Source organism: Agelaius phoeniceus, chromosome 3 (genome assembly GCF_051311805.1).
Source record: "Agelaius phoeniceus isolate bAgePho1 chromosome 3, bAgePho1.hap1, whole genome shotgun sequence".
Lineage (NCBI taxonomy): Eukaryota > Metazoa > Chordata > Aves > Passeriformes > Icteridae > Agelaius > Agelaius phoeniceus.
In genome coordinates, this window is record NC_135267.1 from 66,370,590 (window position 1) to 66,388,333 (window position 17,744).

At 36.2% G+C, this 17,744-nt stretch overlaps 1 long non-coding RNA gene across 1 annotated transcript; it reads right to left on the reverse strand.

Annotated features, from left to right (window-relative positions):
• Positions 1-14,556: 14,556 nt before the first annotated feature.
• On the reverse strand, positions 14,557-17,025 carry LOC143693714 (uncharacterized). The gene is made up of 3 exons (XR_013181652.1): positions 16,916-17,025; positions 15,735-16,025; positions 14,557-14,643 (listed from the first exon to the last, which is right to left on the reverse strand). It is a non-coding gene; the product is annotated as an uncharacterized LOC143693714 (long non-coding RNA).
• Between the last annotated feature and the right edge of the window lie 719 nt (positions 17,026-17,744).

The window sequence follows — 17,744 nt, forward strand, 5'->3', positions numbered from 1 at the left end:
TGATTGTTTATTCATCAGGAAGAAGGCATCATGAAGAATGAATAACAGAGTCAATATTTTTGGAACAAAATGTTGCATTATAACTCTACATTGATGAATTTTATGCCTGTTTTAAAAGGGACCATTCAGCATATTACAGAAATTTACACAATATTTAGGACATAATGGAGGCAGTGGACATTGGTAGAGAGTGCTGAAGAAATGCATTGAGCTGAACCACTGAACACAGCTCTAGCTAAAGTACTACTGACAGATATAACTAAGGCAGATAAATGTTTTCATTTAAAATTGATTCTGTCAATCAATCATTCTCTGAAGATCACTCTGAAAATTTCAGTTCTTTAGTTGAGATTATGCAAATGTGATTTCTCCGTGTAGGACAAATAGAAATACTTGTAAGTTTGAGAACAAATGGTTCATCTTTTTTCTTTTCTTGTAGACAAGCATCTAGTTACATATAAAGTAATTCTTTTGATTTTAAGAATAAAATCCCTGTGGATTCAGACTGCTAGCTGCAAATTTTCAAAAATTGATGTGAGACTTCATGACAGATATTGCAGCAATAATTATACTCCTAACAAATTTCGGACACCATTTTGAAGAAGAAAAGGTTAGATTGCTCACTATGCACACTCCAGTGTGTATATTAATAATATTTACTAAATTATTTAGGTTTATTCACAAACTTCAGTTGAGACACAAATTACTCCCTCTTGCTTAGAAATCAACACTTATTACAATAAGGTGTCATCTCATGGGAGAGCCCTTCTCTGGGTCTCTGCAAATCAGAGTATTCTGAGTTGGAGAGGATCCACCAGGATAATTGAATTCCAGCTCCTGTGTTTCATTTCAGGCAGTCTCCAGGTTTTACAGAAAAAAAAAAAAACCCTACTCTGCGTCTTTGACTATTTAATTATAAGAAAAAATAATGAAGTATATAATAGTGGATATGCTACATTACATCTACTATTAGGGATAGGTTTATACTGCATAATCTTCTGTTTTGTGATCATTTATCTAATTCTACACAATGCTATTCAGCTAAGATCAGCAAAGCTTCCTTCCAGGGATTCCTGAGTGCAGACTGTAAAACTCTGAACAACAGTCACAGAGAAGCCCTTCATGATTCAGGCAAACGAAACCTGCCCCAAGGAGGGGGTTTGCAGAGGTACATCAGGTGGCATAAGGTACAGTGCACTAAACAAATCAGTGCCTAAGAGCTTTCTACGACCTCCTGTGTCTAAATTTTGCATAAAATTTTGGAAATATTGCATAATAGTATACTAGTTGCTGTAGACATCTTAATTTCAGCATTTTGTGCCTGGTATATTAACCATGACTTCATGAAGTTCTTTCTGGGCATTTTTTTCTGTGCTTGCTTGTGCACAAAAAAAAGAATAAGATACTGAAAACTTTACAAGTTATGTTGCAAAACATCTTGCCTTCTGCTTCTGGCTGCACAAACAACATATTTAAGGAAACGTGAAACAATAACACTGAAAAATAAGACTTTCATCAAGTGTACTAGCAATTTGTTCCAAATAATAAGCATGCATCTGAATGTAAAAACTTGGGTAGTCTTTTACAGTTGGTATGCACACAGAAGAGAAAAGAACAGACTAGAAGGTTTCAAAACTACTGCTTTAGTGTCCAAATGCTATTTTGGGCGGTATACAAAAACCAAGCCAAACAACTGGAAATAACAAAAGTGGGACATGGCTTGTCTTTGTTTAATTCACTGCACCCATATTCAATCTCAACTTGAAAATGAGAAAGTTTGAATGGGTTACTGTGAGCCTCTCCATCCTGCATAAGGTCACTAAATTAAAAACATGTCCACTTTCACATGTTTTGGCACCCTTCACTGTGAAGTTAAAGCCTCAGCTTCAGCCAGGTTCCAAATCAGATAAAAGCCTCAATACTACTGATCTCATGATCAGCTGTGAATTCTACCACTAAAACATATGATTTGTGAGCACCTTACCTAGCCAACTCACAGGATATGGTAATCTGTAGTTACAGGGCACAGGACCATATTTAATTAATTTTTCAGCATTTAGACCTTAGAGAGCATCTTCAAAATTTTCATTATATGAAGGGTCATCTATAGGTATTGCCCAGCACAGAAGCACAAAGAAAATAATATATTTCCATAAATAGCAATAGATCCATTCCTCTCATAAATATCAAAAATCTTTTTGTATTATGTGATGAATATACAGTTTGGTATGAAAGTATAAAATAATGATATTCATGCCATTGATTTTTAATAAACAGGGCAGTATCTTTGAGCTGATCTTTGACATTCTCTAGAATGAGTTTTTCTGAGCATTGGCCAAATTATCTATAATAAATGGTTATTAAAATAAAATACCAATTTCTTTAATTGCTGCAAATTGTGGTGTTGCATATATAACTACTGTGAATTACTCATTGTCCCAGCCTTATCTTGCTTCGTGAACAATGCTAATGACATCAATGGGAAGCCAGTTAACAGAGATAAAAATCTATTTAATGGAAGCCTAATTTAAGAATTTAAGAAAGTTTAACTATTCCCTGTGATGCATACCAGGTATGCCTGTCAAAATGAAGCAGCATATTCAGCAGTCTTTGTTTCAAAGTGATTCTGTGAGAGGCAAATGACTTTTTTTGCTATTTTGGAAGGTGTCCTTTTCATTCCAGTGCCATTCTTTTAAGTAGGAAATAAGAACATACTTAAGTCTGTGAGGCTTTCTGGACTGGCATCCTGAATGCCTTGAAGTAAACTCCTTGGGGAAGTCAAGGTGACCTTTCAAGGCTGTGCGCTTGGGTACAAGGCATAATCCTTAAGCAGGCCAAATTAAGATTATTTATGTAAAAACACAGCTGTCTTGATAAAGGAAGCCATATAGTTTTGTCAGACTAAAATATTTAGCAACATGCTTGAGATCTCTCATCCTGTTGCTTCAACCCCATCACCCTAGAAAAGAAAAAAAAAACAAATACAAAAGAATGGAGCTCAACATCAGCAAAATAAACAAATGCCTTTTGCATAGTAATGCTGTTAATAGTGTTGCCCAGCTATATAGATGTAAACCCTTCCATTCTTGCATTGGAAACAGGTAAAAATACTCCCCTTGCTCTCTTTGCAAAAGTTAAAAGGCTTTTGTGCCTGGGAAAGAATCTTGTAGTTCTTTGTTTTTGTTTGTTTTCTCTAACCAGTTTAACCACTTCTTGTCCGTGAGAACATGCAAAGCTTTTGAACACTGATTCTCCCCAGAGCTATTCTCAAATAAATAAACCACTAAACCACCTGTTAAAATGTTTTCCTCTTCAAGGCAGCATATCCGTAGGTGTTATCCAGGGTAAAGTTTGCTAAACTCAGACCCAAAATAAGTATTGTTTGTTCCTACAGAAAGTCTATGTATGCATATCAACTCCACTAACATTTCAAACAGACAAAATCCTTCTAACTCGTATTAAATGCTGCCATATAGAAATTCTCAGTATCTAGAGGTGTGTTCTTGTATTCATGGTAGCATTTTTTTCTCCTGCAAAACACTATGGCCAATAATGAAATACCAAAATTACTACTGAATATATATTTTGTGATTTTACATACCAAAATGTTTCTGAACAATGTCTCTTGGTTATTCTATCTCAATCACCTGAAACAAGCTTAATTCATGATGCACCCATGTACATCATGGATACACAAGTTCGTTTAAGCTATCACCTAAAAGGCTAGCTGGAATTGGAAGCTGCACTAACTTTTTGGTAACTCAGCAGCTACATATCTGGAATACTCTGATAGCTCTTATCTATATTTTGGTAACAAACAATAATTACCTCTATCAGTAACACTTTTGAATTCCTGTTTTATGACATGACATAGAAATGCAGATTATCAGTTTTACATAAAGCATTTGATACTTAAATATGTATATATTTATGCTGGTGTCATCGACAATATTTAAAAGCAAATAAAATCAACCTGGATAAGGTTCTAAAAAAGCACCTTCCCTTTAATCTCCTGAAGCCATAATAAACCTCATATGACTTTTTTTCCCAGCTACAGTATTGTGGCAGAAATCTCCCCAAAAGAGGACATTCTAACATGATGGCATATCTATGTATAGTAATGGCAAATCAAATTTAAGAAGACCATAGGAGCAACATTAATCACGAGTATGAAAAATATGAAAATTGTGCAAAAACTACAATAGTCAATATGTCCACAAAAAAAGAAAGGAAACGTAGAAATTTAAGATTACATCTGAGAGAAATGATTACTGTAATACATATGCAAACAAACAAAAAATATCCAAGAGAACAATTCTGCCTGACATAGTTCCAGCAAAATAGCTAAAATTTGTCAGGACGTTTCTGAAGAACTCAATCTTCAGATATCCTGTATCTCAAACTGAATAAATTGACTGACACAGAACATCATCTGCCTTCAATACTATTTTCTCAGTTAATGAATTTTGGAGCACATATGTAATAGGATTAGCAGTTAGTGAATACAGTGAATGCAATAGGAGTAAATGAATATAATTTTAGTAGATAAGCACATGAAAATAAAGCTTCCTGTCTAGACTAACAATTTAGATTACTTGCCATCCTGTGAAACAAGGCAAAGCCCAAATAGTGTAAGCAAAAGCACTAAAGAGATATGCCTATTACGTGCCTACAAGTGACAAATTCTACAGATATGTTGAACATAATATTTTCCAAAATCATGGAAAATAGAAGTGGATGAGAAAGTCATTCCTCATCTCATTTCAGAAGACAGAAGAGGATTCTAGAAATCTGCAGTAGAACAAGAGCACTATTGCTGTTATTATCTGTGACTGCTAATTTAGTGATGTTACAGTCAAATAGTGTGGCTACTTATTTCTGACAGTTAGACACATTCTAAAGGCTTTTTCAGGTATATTTTTCAATTTCTTGTATATGAGCACAAAGTTCTTATTTGTGCCATTAAGAGGCAAGGAAATGAATCTCAACTTTCAAAAACAAAGTATTCTGTGTTTTGAAACCTGCAACCCCCTCAGAGAAAGGAGCAAGCAAAAGACAAAGGCATTTCAGTGTATGTACAGACCTACAGGTACTAATTAATGAAAATACTATCAGAATTTTTAAACTCCCAGGGCCTTTCAGATAAAAAAACTAGTATGCAATGGTGTTTGCATATGTTAAATGTTTAAGCATTATGCTCAAGGAAAAAGAGATCATTAGTGATTCACGGCCACTGAGATTACTCATAAACTCTGAGGCGCTCTGATCTTAATACCAAAACTACACAAATACAGTTTAAGCAAATCACTAGTATGCTCAGTTGCATTTTAGACAAAGCCAGTCTTTAAGCATGAAAATATGACAGATTAACAGGATTCTCAACTCATTTTGAAGCATCAGACAAGTTATGTACAAACCCAAATTAAAAAAGAACTGGGAAGAACTGCAAAGCAATTATATACTGAAATAAATCGACATCTGCATAGTCCCTGTTGAGGTCGATAGAAAATAGTAAAGGTATTGCACAGGTCTCACAAGAATGCTGAAATTACAAAGATGAGATAAAGAAGCCAGAAGCAAAAAGACTGAACACCCAGAACATTGCAAACAAGATTATGTCTGATGTAGAAGCCTGTAATCAGAATACAAGGAGTGATAAAATATCCCCAAATTATAACTGAGATGTCCAAGTAGACGAACAACTGTTATAAATATGCAGACATACATCTAGCTACCAGGAGAGTGAAAATGTCCTACAATTTTTTTACAAATCTGTCAGTAAACTAGGGATGGACTATTCAACCAATCTACAATTCAATTACAATTTCACTTGAGAGCACTATCCACACTTGTGGACGCTAGCTAAAGTACAAAATACTGCTACAGTCTACATTATAGAAACAACAATTAAACATTTCAATAACCACAAATGTTATTTCAGCTGACAGAATCTGAGACAAGACGGACCATTTTCTATCTTGCCACAGAACAAGTTACTATTGAATACAAATAAATTGGTTATTCAGGTGCGAGGTAATTTCATCTGGCCTTGACTCAATTCTTCTTAACCAAAATGGAGTCAGAATTGATCCATTCCTGTAAAAAGATGCAATCATAAGTAAATAATGTTTATTATGAGACATCAGCTAGTCAAAGTATTTTCAAATGGTTCTGAAAAATGACAGTTGTGTATACATTCTGCCTTGTAAGTACACCTTATCCTACTGGCAGTGGTAATAACTCAGAGAAAAGAAGACAGGCAAAGGTCAAAGCCTTTTTTGGCAGGCAAGCTAATGACTGCCCAGACATTGGTTGTGTCAAGCCAGACACAACCAGACATTTCCTGAGCATAAACCAAACACCTGCCATTAGGCTTTATACCTTCTAGTGATAAGTACTCAATTTGAGGTCGTTCCCAAAAAGAGGAGCTTGCCTTTTCCCACACATTTTGATGGTGTTGACTGATTTGGGCCCTTAAAGTGTCCTACAATGATATCTGATGTAATGGTGCCTGTCACAATTGTATTATAGCTACCAGGTGGGGATGCATGGTGTGACATGACCCTGGAATGTGATGCACATGTTTTGGATATTGAATAAGGATAATCATGAAACAAAGGGGAGGAGAGATGGCCATTCAGATGGACTTGGCAATACTGAACTACTAAGCCACTGAGCTATGACTGGTAATCAGCAGCATGTTGGGAGTGGATATGTGGTGTTGTCCAAAACCATGATGCCTGATCAGAACAATCATGATCCAGTGAAACTGAGCCCACTGCTAAAATCCTCCAAAATCTCCAGCCATTCCCTGAGTCTCAGAGGGCCATGCAGTTATGGGATGCATCTCCTATAAATGATCAGATGGTGTCCAACTGGCCTTGGAAAGAACATCAGAGCCTTCTGCTCCAGAGGGGCGGGTTAGTCTTTCACATTTCTTGTGCTACCTCTAGCTCTTCCTGGCACTCACTAATGTGTTACAACACACTGCTTCACAGTGCTGGCACACACTGGGTTTCCCTTCAGATGGTGATAGAGCTGAAAGAAGCAGATTTGTTTATTCTCTCAAAAAGAAATGCCCAGAAATAGGTCTGAAATCGATTTGGAAACAGGCAATATTCTGTGTGGGTGTCTCTCTATACAGAGGAGTAGCATCAAGCAGTATTGTTGCTTAAAATAATTTACCTGCTTTGGCTCCTAGATAATAAATTCTCCAGGGAAACAATCATGAGATGCTGTAAAAAAATTCCCTAAGCAAAAAGGGGGAAGGGTATCTCAGCAGCAAGAATGCAAGGAAGTAGGCTTAATGGAAGACTAAATACAGGGAGACTTATAGCTTAAAGAACTGTCACATTAATGCAAACTGTATGGAATCATGAAAGGCTAGGGGCCTCCTAAGACATGGAAATTTTCCATTTTGAAGACTGTGATATAGAGAAGTTATTTAGAAATCCTGGCCCTTTACTCCTTCACACACCCTTCAAGGTCAAGTATTCCCTATGAGCCCCTCAAAACACAAACACAAGCTTGAGAACTGTGTTTTGAGTGAAACAGCTGCTTTAGAAGGATGAGTTAAAAGTTTAAAGAGTCAGAAAGGTTTCTGCCATTTGAAAAGGAGGGGATTGGCCTCTAAAGGTGAAGAAAACCTGGATTAAACATCCCATGACAGTGATAAAAACATGGTTTTGCCTCTCTTTCACCAGGGCTTTGTGGTCCTCCCAACTAAGATATGGATATAATATAGATAAACACATCTCACAAAATCAAGATTATGAAAGACAGCAAGCTAAAGAAGAAAAACAACGTTTTTTTTCTTTAGACTCTTGCTTAACTGACAGATGTAGACTTTGTGAGGTCAGTGCTTATGAAATGGAAGTTGTAGGAGTGACTGATAGTAGAGCCACAAAGTCATCTCAAACTAGTAATTCACTAATTACATGCAATTTTATGAAAGGTTTTAACAAAAATTTCTGCATCAATGTATTAAAGGCATTCAGCACTCCTAGTAATTTGCAGTAGAGTGGATGGACAGTTTTCACTGCACCCTCTCATACTGAACTGCTTCTGTTTGAAATGTCCAGTAAGATTAATGAGTTAGTTAGAAAAGTGAGAAAGGCTAAGGGAGATGCTGAAAAGAACATGACACAAAAACCTAGTGTCATACGTCTCCTATTGAGAGTCTGAAAAAATTCACATTACAAAAAATGTGCAGCTTTTTAAAAGCAAGTCACATATTTACATATTTTTATTCCTCTTTTGTTCACTCTAATAATTTGTTCCTCAGTATAAAACTAGAAATGTGACACCTTAAAAAGACAATATTATAATCATTAAAGTTGGAAAAGACCTCCAAGATCATCAAGTCCAAAAAGTAATAAGAAGTCTCCAGCATTATCCCAGAAGAAAGCTCAAATACAGCAGCAGCTGTAGTAGTTTTTTCATAACTAGCAGTGAGTATCCTCTTCAAAAGTGCACATTATTATTCTGGTGTTCCTTTTCAGAGGTGTGATGTAGAATTGGTACCCCTGTGCCAGTTACCCATGCAAGTAAGGAAGAAAGGATGATGTGATGTTGGCCTCCTTCTCAACAAAGGCAGCTATTTAATGCAATACTGACAGTGCCCTACAGAGACTCTGATATAGTACTTGAAAAAGAATAATAGTTATTATCAATTCCTACAGAGTTTTCTAGACTGTGTGGCAAAGTATATACCAGAGATTTACAAGGAAAAAACTATTCTGAACATAATATGCCCTAAGGATAAATCATCTAAGTTGAAAGAATTATGAATTTGTATGCCAAAGAGGAAAATATTTTCATCACTTTGTTTCAATGAATGATGTTGGTTGTCTCTTTTGGCTACAAACTGAACTATCAAATAAATATCACAAAAAGCAGCCAAAAAATTATCCAGGCAGATCTAGTAGCTATTGTTTTGTTGGAAAAACAGATACAGAAATAAAAAATACATCAAAACAGTACTTATACCTCTGGATGACTGTGAAAATCAATTATTGTACACTAAGAACCTACTGATATTTTTATTTCTTCTGCAATCATATGCAATATTAAAATCACTGTAATTATGCTATAGATTGAAGTACTTCCACAACTTCACCTTATCTGCAGGTCAGAAGAGCAAGCTGACACAGAGAGGCAGTGGGTAAGGCAAGATGCTTCACTGTGTTTTAGGCTTCTATATTTTCTTTCCAGTTCTAAGAAAAACAAGCAGATGCCAGCATACAAGGAAAAGCAAATTCCAAAGGAGAAATTTTCACATCAGCATGATTATGTCTCATGCAAATATATATATTTTTCTTTCTAGAATAGAAGAAAGAAAGCATTCACAGACCAAAAATGCAAACAGTTGTTGAAAAGACCTCTAACTAATTGAGACACTGAGCTGTGGTCATATCAACCATATTGCCTGTAGTCACCTGTAAATGATAATCCCCTTCAGGCCCTTGTTAGCCTATAAAACTTTTCGACCAACTTCCCTGAGAAACACCACACCAAGAGGACTTGGCTGAAAAGCCCATAGCACTGAGAGACCTTAAAATAGGAGGACATCAGCTGCTGGCCAGATTATTCCACTGCTAACAGCCCAGCACCTGTTAGGGTTTGTAACCATCCACTGGCCACGTGCATGTTTCTATCAACCCTGCCTTTTTTCCTGCTGCCTCACAGGGATGATATCACACAATACTCAGCAATTTTACCTCCAGCAGGGAGGGCATTTGGTGGTCAATACACCGTGATATAAAACAAAGGAAGCATTACTGATACTGCCAGATTAGTTATTTTGCTAACCTTCAGGGTTTCCTTCTGATGATGCCTATTTCTATTGAAAGTATAAAAAATATCAATAGCATGAGCTGTAGAAATGACAATCACATGGACTATAAATGGAATCCATATTTTAAAAGGAAATATTGTGTAACCTAAAAACTACTGCTGTAGTGCATCAGGTGGGGAGGACATTATGAGGACTGATAATCACTGTTAATGCTTAAGGTTTCTTGTGCAAGACCAGGCACTCTTACCACAATTTTTTCAATTTAAACTATTATTTAAAGTAGTGTTTGCTATCATCCTATCAGGCAGTAACCACAGTGCAGTTCAGTGTTTAAGTACAATTGTTCAGTGCAAGGGAGTTTTGGTCAATGTCCCAGGCAACCTCCAGAGACATGTCAGATGCCTTCCAGGTTAAAAGGGACAAGACAGTAGAATCTGTGTATTACATAAGGTTTGCTCAGTGACACAGCAATTGCAAAAGGATTAAAAGTGTATCTCTACCATGTGATAGACCCCTTTCAGTGCCAGTGTAAACCTGATCTAAATCATCCACATAACCTAGAGTCAGGCAGAGCTAAGGTCCTGAAACAGTCTGGTAGTGGTAAACTGTGTTCTGGAATCTGGGCATCCATAAGAAAGTAGAAGTATCTCTGTGCTGTGCTCCACTGTGCTGTAGAGGTACACTCCTAAATCTGACAAGCCCTCAGAATTAAATTGTCTTACTGCTAGTCTTAATATTCAGTGTGGATGAAATTCAACTGCTAACAAAAGTCAAAGTCACATTCATCTTTATCTATTTGAGGCCTATGTCCCCAAGATTATTTGCCCTTAATTTGCAAGGCAAAATGCTTTTTATCAGCAAAAGAATCTCTGAATCCCACACTACAAATTCAGAAATAAGTTTCGCAGCTATTCCTACAATTGAATAGATTAAACCCCAGTTAGATAAACCTGAAGATGACAGTGACAAGTAAATTGCTCATGTGAAGACAGTGAATTTAGAAAGCCCTTCTGTTAAATGAGAGTACATGTAAGTACATCCATTTATCATAATTACTAACTTCTACTAGGGGAAAAGATGTTCTCTGAAGTTAAGAGAAGCTTTGCTGTTTAAACTTTTTTGGCAGAAGTATTTGAAATACAGATGTATCAAAAATGCTAGAAGGTAATGCTAACAGGGGAGAGAAAACTTTGCCTTAAAACTGAAAGCAAAATTATTAAGTGAACCTATCTTTAAGTTATGGTAAATTGTTTTATACTGTGGAGGGGATGAAGTCATATGCTGTCCTTGTATGCAGCTGCCATTAATAAAACAAAATACATTTTCTGCAAGCCAACCATCACACATCATACATCACACATCAATAAAATTTCTGCTTCATCTTCAGATGAAATATAAATCCTGTTCCAATAAAAGGCAGGATCATGGCAAGATGGGGAGAAGCCTATGCCTAAAACAATGGATGGCAACTTCTTCCCTATGAAGAGACTAAAAAAACAACAATAAAATCTATGAATTAAATTATTGATTACTACATACAGCTGGGTTACTTGAAAAGCAGAGAAAGTCCAAGATGACTCAGGTGCAAACCACATTGTGGGTGTAGATTAAAAAGTCTATTTCATCTCTGAGTACCAACCGACCTGGTACTCATGTGAAACTGACTTTTATCATAATTATGGACATTGATATAACATAGGGAAGAGTGAGATATGGCTCCTATAGTTAATACATATAGGATCTTCCTTCCTTCACGCTCTCATAGTGTTGAGATGCTACTGTGAACTCCAGCTAATGAAAATATTTAAATAAAAAGACACTTTCTTTTTCACTCCTGATGTACAAAGCCCAATTGTCTCTATATAGGATGATGTATCACAGATGTGATCTCTTTTGTTAGAGATCCTACAAATAAAGTTCTTGGTTAAAACTCGGTCTGTATTAATAAATTAACATGCTAAGCTCAGACATGGTATTATTCCTAACAAAGACTATTAATTACAAAAAGCTAAGTTTACTAAATACAATCAAAACATTTATTTGTAGAACTATTTAAAGAAAATTACAAGCTAAAAAAGAAAGGTCAAACTTATTTACACATTTCCAGAGAGACTACTCATTAAAATACTGTTTTGCTGCTTAAATGTTACTCTGATGAGTGTTTAGGAGAAACCCCACATCTAAAACCCCCTGTGCTTCCTAATTCTTTCCACATAAAAAGTTATTTTATAATGTATAAGTTCAAGTACTTAGAGAAAAGAGATTATGTTCAGCTTGCTTTTATATTTGCATGGGTATAGATGTTAAAGCTATTAGCAAGAAGGCACTGAGACTTCCTGGGTAACACAAAGGTTTATTGTTTCAGAGATTAAGATTCTGTTCTTTTCTCTTTCCCTGACTTCTTTTGAAATGCTGAAACTCAGTTATTAACCTTTCAAACTTTCCACAAAGCTTCATTTCTTGAACAATTACTTGCTCATTATGTGTAAAGCAAATATGTAACAATTAAACAGAGCTTTTCTCCTCAGGACACCTCCACCTCGAAGTTCAAATTCTAAATCTGTTAATTTAAAGTGGTTTTGTTTTTGGAAATAACTTTAGTGGCACACAACTGGTGGATTTTTTCACATGATTGTCCTCAGCCTTCTGAATACATGAGAGTCCTTTTGAAACCAGCATTTTACCAAGATGTGACATTTACCTGGGTGGTTAGAAACCCATGTTTTGGAGCCGTAAGATCAAGGACTAGTCCTTGTCCTAGAATTTGTGTGACTTATTATTGCAGAGACATTACTTTGCTCTACACTCATTCCTACTCCATGTTAATTAAAGTTTAAATCCTTTTATAAAGTGAATAAGATAAATCCTATTGTAAACTTGAGTTTAATCTTGCCTTAAGACATCAATTTGACTATTCAATACTCAGAAGTTTGTGAAATTTTCATACAAACTCAATAAAAAGATGATTTTCAAGGACAAGAACAGTAGGATTTTAAAGAATTTAAAAACATGTAGGAACAGTTCAAGATCCAACTTTTTAATCAGTTAGAGAATGAGAAGGGGGAAAAAATGGACCTGGTGTATGTTCACTGTTAATTTTCTTGACCTTCTTTCCCTTCTAATACATCCCTTGAATCATTTTGTACCATTTTTCAGGTGTGGCATTATTTAACCTGAGACCTATAGGTGTTGGAAAAGTTTGGACTTGTTGCTCAAAACCAAAAATGTTTTTCAAGAATACTGTTTTCTTCCTTGCAGGAAATCCTGTAATTCAAAGGCAAATAAGCCCTAAGTATAATTACAGGACAGTATTTTCAGATTTAAATTTACTTTAAAAATCAGATTTAATTGAAAGCAAAAAAGATTCTGACTCAGAAAAATATTGCATGTTGTTTTTATTAACTGATCCATACTGTGAAAAAAATAATACACTCTATCCCAAACTACAACTTTAGGATTTGATAGCTCTTTTTTTCAAAGCAAGTATGCTTTATACAATGGGAGACAGATGTTTCCATGTCTTTGTATAATTTAGTTTACTAATTTAGATCTCAGTTTATTATTCAGATGTTTGATGTTGTAACTGTGCTATATTTAACTATTCATCATTAGAAGAAAGGAAACAATGTAGTGTATTTTAATGACTACGTTGTTAAAAACTCGATTTAACAAATATTCTTTAACAAACAGGTTTGAAGATGTTAAATGTATACTCTGTATATGACTACTACAGACAGCTAAAGTAATTAGAAGTACATTCTGTTATGCACAGTGTAAACCATGGATTAAAAATTTGAAAGGAAAATGGGTTAATACAAGATAGAAAAATAAAAATCCCATAAAACTTTTACAGTGAAACAGAAGGGGGTTCTGTTTCATGCTATCTCCAAAATTTTGTTGATTATAATTTTTATTCTGTTTTTACTAGGAATCTGTCAAACAACCAAAGTAATCTATTTTCTAATAATGCAACCTACAATTAAAGCTCCAAGACTTCAGTTGACAGAACACAGAGGAACTATAGCTTATGATTAATCTTGGTGGTCATGGGAAATACTTTTCAGAGGAGGGAAGAACTGATACTCTTCAAGCCTCCTTTTCCACATTCAGTAATTAATCTTTCAAAGATATCCTGCTCTCATCTTCCAACACTCTTCCTGAGGTTCTTTTCTGCAAGAGGATTGGGGAACATATTCAGGATCCCTGCTCAAATTCCCCAGTGGGCTCAGCCTCGGATTCTCCATAATAAATAAGCCAACCTTTCTAAAAAGGTTTTCAGGAGTTCATTACGTAAGGTATGATCTGTCTCACATTACTCCAACCTCGTGATACAAATGTCAGCATGCTAATGAATAGGTCATGTCCAACCTTCTCCTTTATCATATGGCTGGGCAAGGAGGGACTTACACAATCATTCACTGTAAATGTTTCTGCTACAGCTGAAGCAACCAGAAGACTAACGTGTCTATTTATAGTATTTCTAATTATGTGTGTATTAAATAGTAGTGGCACTTAATATGTGTTTTAGAATAACTTCCTTTTCCACTGACAGTTTTTTTTCCAAGCTGACTCCAATTATCTCAAGAAGCCAGGCTTGACATACTGGCATACCACTCACACATGTGCTTAGGACAGTCTCAGAATAGCAATGTCACTCTGTCCAGAGACTGGCAGCTTTGGAAGAGATGTTCAGATACCACTTCAGGTAACCTAGAGAAGTCACGAATCCATGCAATGTAAATCCAGCATGACTGTCTTTCTGTTCCTCTTTTTTCCCAGTTATCCCACTGTAGGAAACCTACAGTGCTTTGCTCATTATTACTACTTCTGTTAGCAGTCCTTCAATCCTACAAAATAAAATTTTGACATTCACTTATATGGTTCCATTCAGACTGTCACAAAATTCTGTGGTATTCTGCGGATCAGTTTTTGATCATCATCTTACAGACTAACATGAAAGATTTTTTTACATAAGCATTAAAATCCAGACTGAGTTTTGGTATGAGAGCAAGGAAATGTGTGAACAAAAGCTGTTTCAAAATGATGGTAGGAGGAGATTAAAAAAAAAATCTCCTTTGCAGAGACAATATTTAAAAGGCCCAATGTACCACTTTTAATTTAAATTTATTATCAAAAATTACATAGCAAGAATAAACTATTAATTGCACAAAGTGTGCCAAATTTTTTCATTTTCCATAACTATTATTATCCATTTATTTAAATGGGGTTATAAAATACCACTGATTGACAACTGAAGATTTAATCCTCTGAATGCCATACTACTTTGTATATATTTTGAAAATTTTTCAGTACCAATAGTGGTACTGTCGTTGCCATTTGACCTCTTCCAGAAAGAAGTTACAAGATACTTTTGCTCTGAAAAATTGAGGATGTAAAGGGAAGAAAGCAGAGAAGGAAAGTGTGACCTTCCATTCATAGTCAGGACTAGCAAAAATAATTTAGTTCATATTTAACTACTTGGTATCTGTACCTTTAAATGTTACCATCACCTTGTTTGAACAGAGCATTTCTTTCATAGCACTGAAGTGGAAAAATATGCATTTACATTTTGAACCCTAAGGAAGAGTCTCAGTGTTTTCCTAAGGAAACACTTTTTGATGGCATCATTCTTCATGTTGTTCCACTATTTCAGATAGACTTGCTCCCACTGTGCAAAAGACTCCTCAGCATCTGGTAAAGTTATTTTCCTATTTTTGTGGAAACAGGCCAAGATGTGCAGCAACAGCTAGTAACTCTAATAATGAAGTAACTCTTTCCTGGAAAGTTAGAAGTTTAAAATTTTTTAATAAATATCTAAAGAGCAATATTACAATGTAGAATACAGAATTTGTCGCATTATCCCCTGAAAAGAAAAGAAATGTGTGTACAGAGGGAAATATTATTATTTAGTAGATTGAAAGTCATTCTGTGTACTTACCCTTGTTCTGCCAGGCCATATGGCTACATCTACACTGCTCTGGCTAAAGTAAAGCTCTGGGTGCATTATCATTTACAGGCCTGACTTGCACAATTTTTAGCATGAACAGCTGAGAAAACTTGGTTTATTTCAGGGATCACATCCAAAGTAGGGAAATCAGGTTTATGCCATCCTTTCATGAGGACCTTGGCTCCCAGTTCTAGGTGGAGCTGTGCCTTGCTGTGCCCCACTGCCTCTCTGCATTTCACAGGGAAGGGTCTTCACAGCTGTAGGGTCTCTCCTACAAGGTGCCTGTTGTGGGAGGCAAAGAGAGCCCCTGGTCAGCCTGGAGCAAGGCTGCTTGAGGGGCTGCACCCATCCCTGCAGCTGAGCAGGGCCAGTGCAGCACACACTTGCTGGCCACTGTAACAGCAGCATGGATATGGTATACATCAGCATGAAAGGTAGAGAAAATGCCAAGTAGATGTGACAAGAACATAAGCAGGGAATGTGGGAAAACCTTTTTACTTCTCCATCATTATTGTACACCAAAAGCTAAGAGGTGAGAGAGGAACAAAAATCAGATCTTCCATATCTCTCCTCCATGCTAGACACCCCCCCCTTTTTCTCTCTCTTTTTTCATCTCATTGGGAATAGACTTGTTGATTTAGAAATATCTTCAGGACTACTGCAGATAAGCTGAGGCTAACAGACTACACTCAAGTATTTTGCTTGAACTCTAGACCTTACTCTGGCACATCTTCCTTTCATTGTATTACTGTTTCTTCTCTTACCATAAAAAGAATGAAAATGTACACTAACCATTTTAATTAGTTTACAGGGTGCATGATGATTTTGACAACTGATGTATGTTTGATAACTACATGGCACTCATTTATTAATGTTTTGGTCAACATTTCTCCACATTTCATTCCAGGAAATCCTTCTATTCAATCCCTGTCTCAAGAGGTGGATGAGCTGGGTGTGGGTGCAGCTTGCTGATATAACCAAGATTTTGCTTCTGCTGCAAACTGATAATCTGTGAGAAATGCCTTCTAAGAATACTAAAACTATCACTTACCTTGTGCTTTTTACCTTCTTGGTATTCTCATTTCCCTCTCTGCTTTGGTCTTTTTCCCCCTATCCCCTCTCTACATAAACACATAAATGAGCAAACACCTCCACTTGGAGCATTATCTCACCTCATATCTCAGCTCAGCTCTCCTTCCTTCTGCCATCGACAATCCAGTATTTTACTCCTGGAATCTTTTGTTTCTGCTTTTTTTTCACCTACTTGCACTCACAGTTCTAGCCAGGAACAGAAAACATGATCAGAGAGAATAAAACAAACTAGGAAGTTTTAATTTTCCCATAGGTTATGGCATACTTTTTCACAAAAGAATCTCATTTCTCTCCCACTTCAGGAAATCACTGATTTACAAATGCTCACCATGGGACTGGTGGGAACACAGAGCTCAGGGAGCTGTACTTCCATTTACAAAGCAGACCCTTTCTTGGACTCCAGTGAATAAGCAGTGTTCTGCTGACATGGCAAAACAAACAACCCTCTGCCATACCCTGCACTGGCTAAAAGTCTCTTCCAAGGCTCATGTCTGCATAACCCTTAGAACTGGTTTAAAAATATTGGGGGAGAATTTTAGTTGTTGTGGGGATGGTGGGGGGGGAGGGTGAGAAAAATGTTTCTAATTCATAAATGAAATCTTTATTCCTTCTGAAAATTTCATGTAGTGATGTCTTGAGAGTAAGTAAGAACAATAAGAATCAAGCTTAACTGAGTGCAAAGAGAATTTTCTGCAAAGGCTGGTATTTGCAAGTACCATTTTTATTGACAAACTTTGAATAAAGGAATGGCAATCTAAGATATTAGTAAAAAGAAAAATGAATCACATAGTGATTAATACAGATTGTCCTTGCATATGTCCTACCTGTTGCATCTTCCTTCTGCACCACCACTGAGACACTTTGCAATCGTGCCCTTGAAAGAAGACACCACAGGCAGCACTGCTGAGT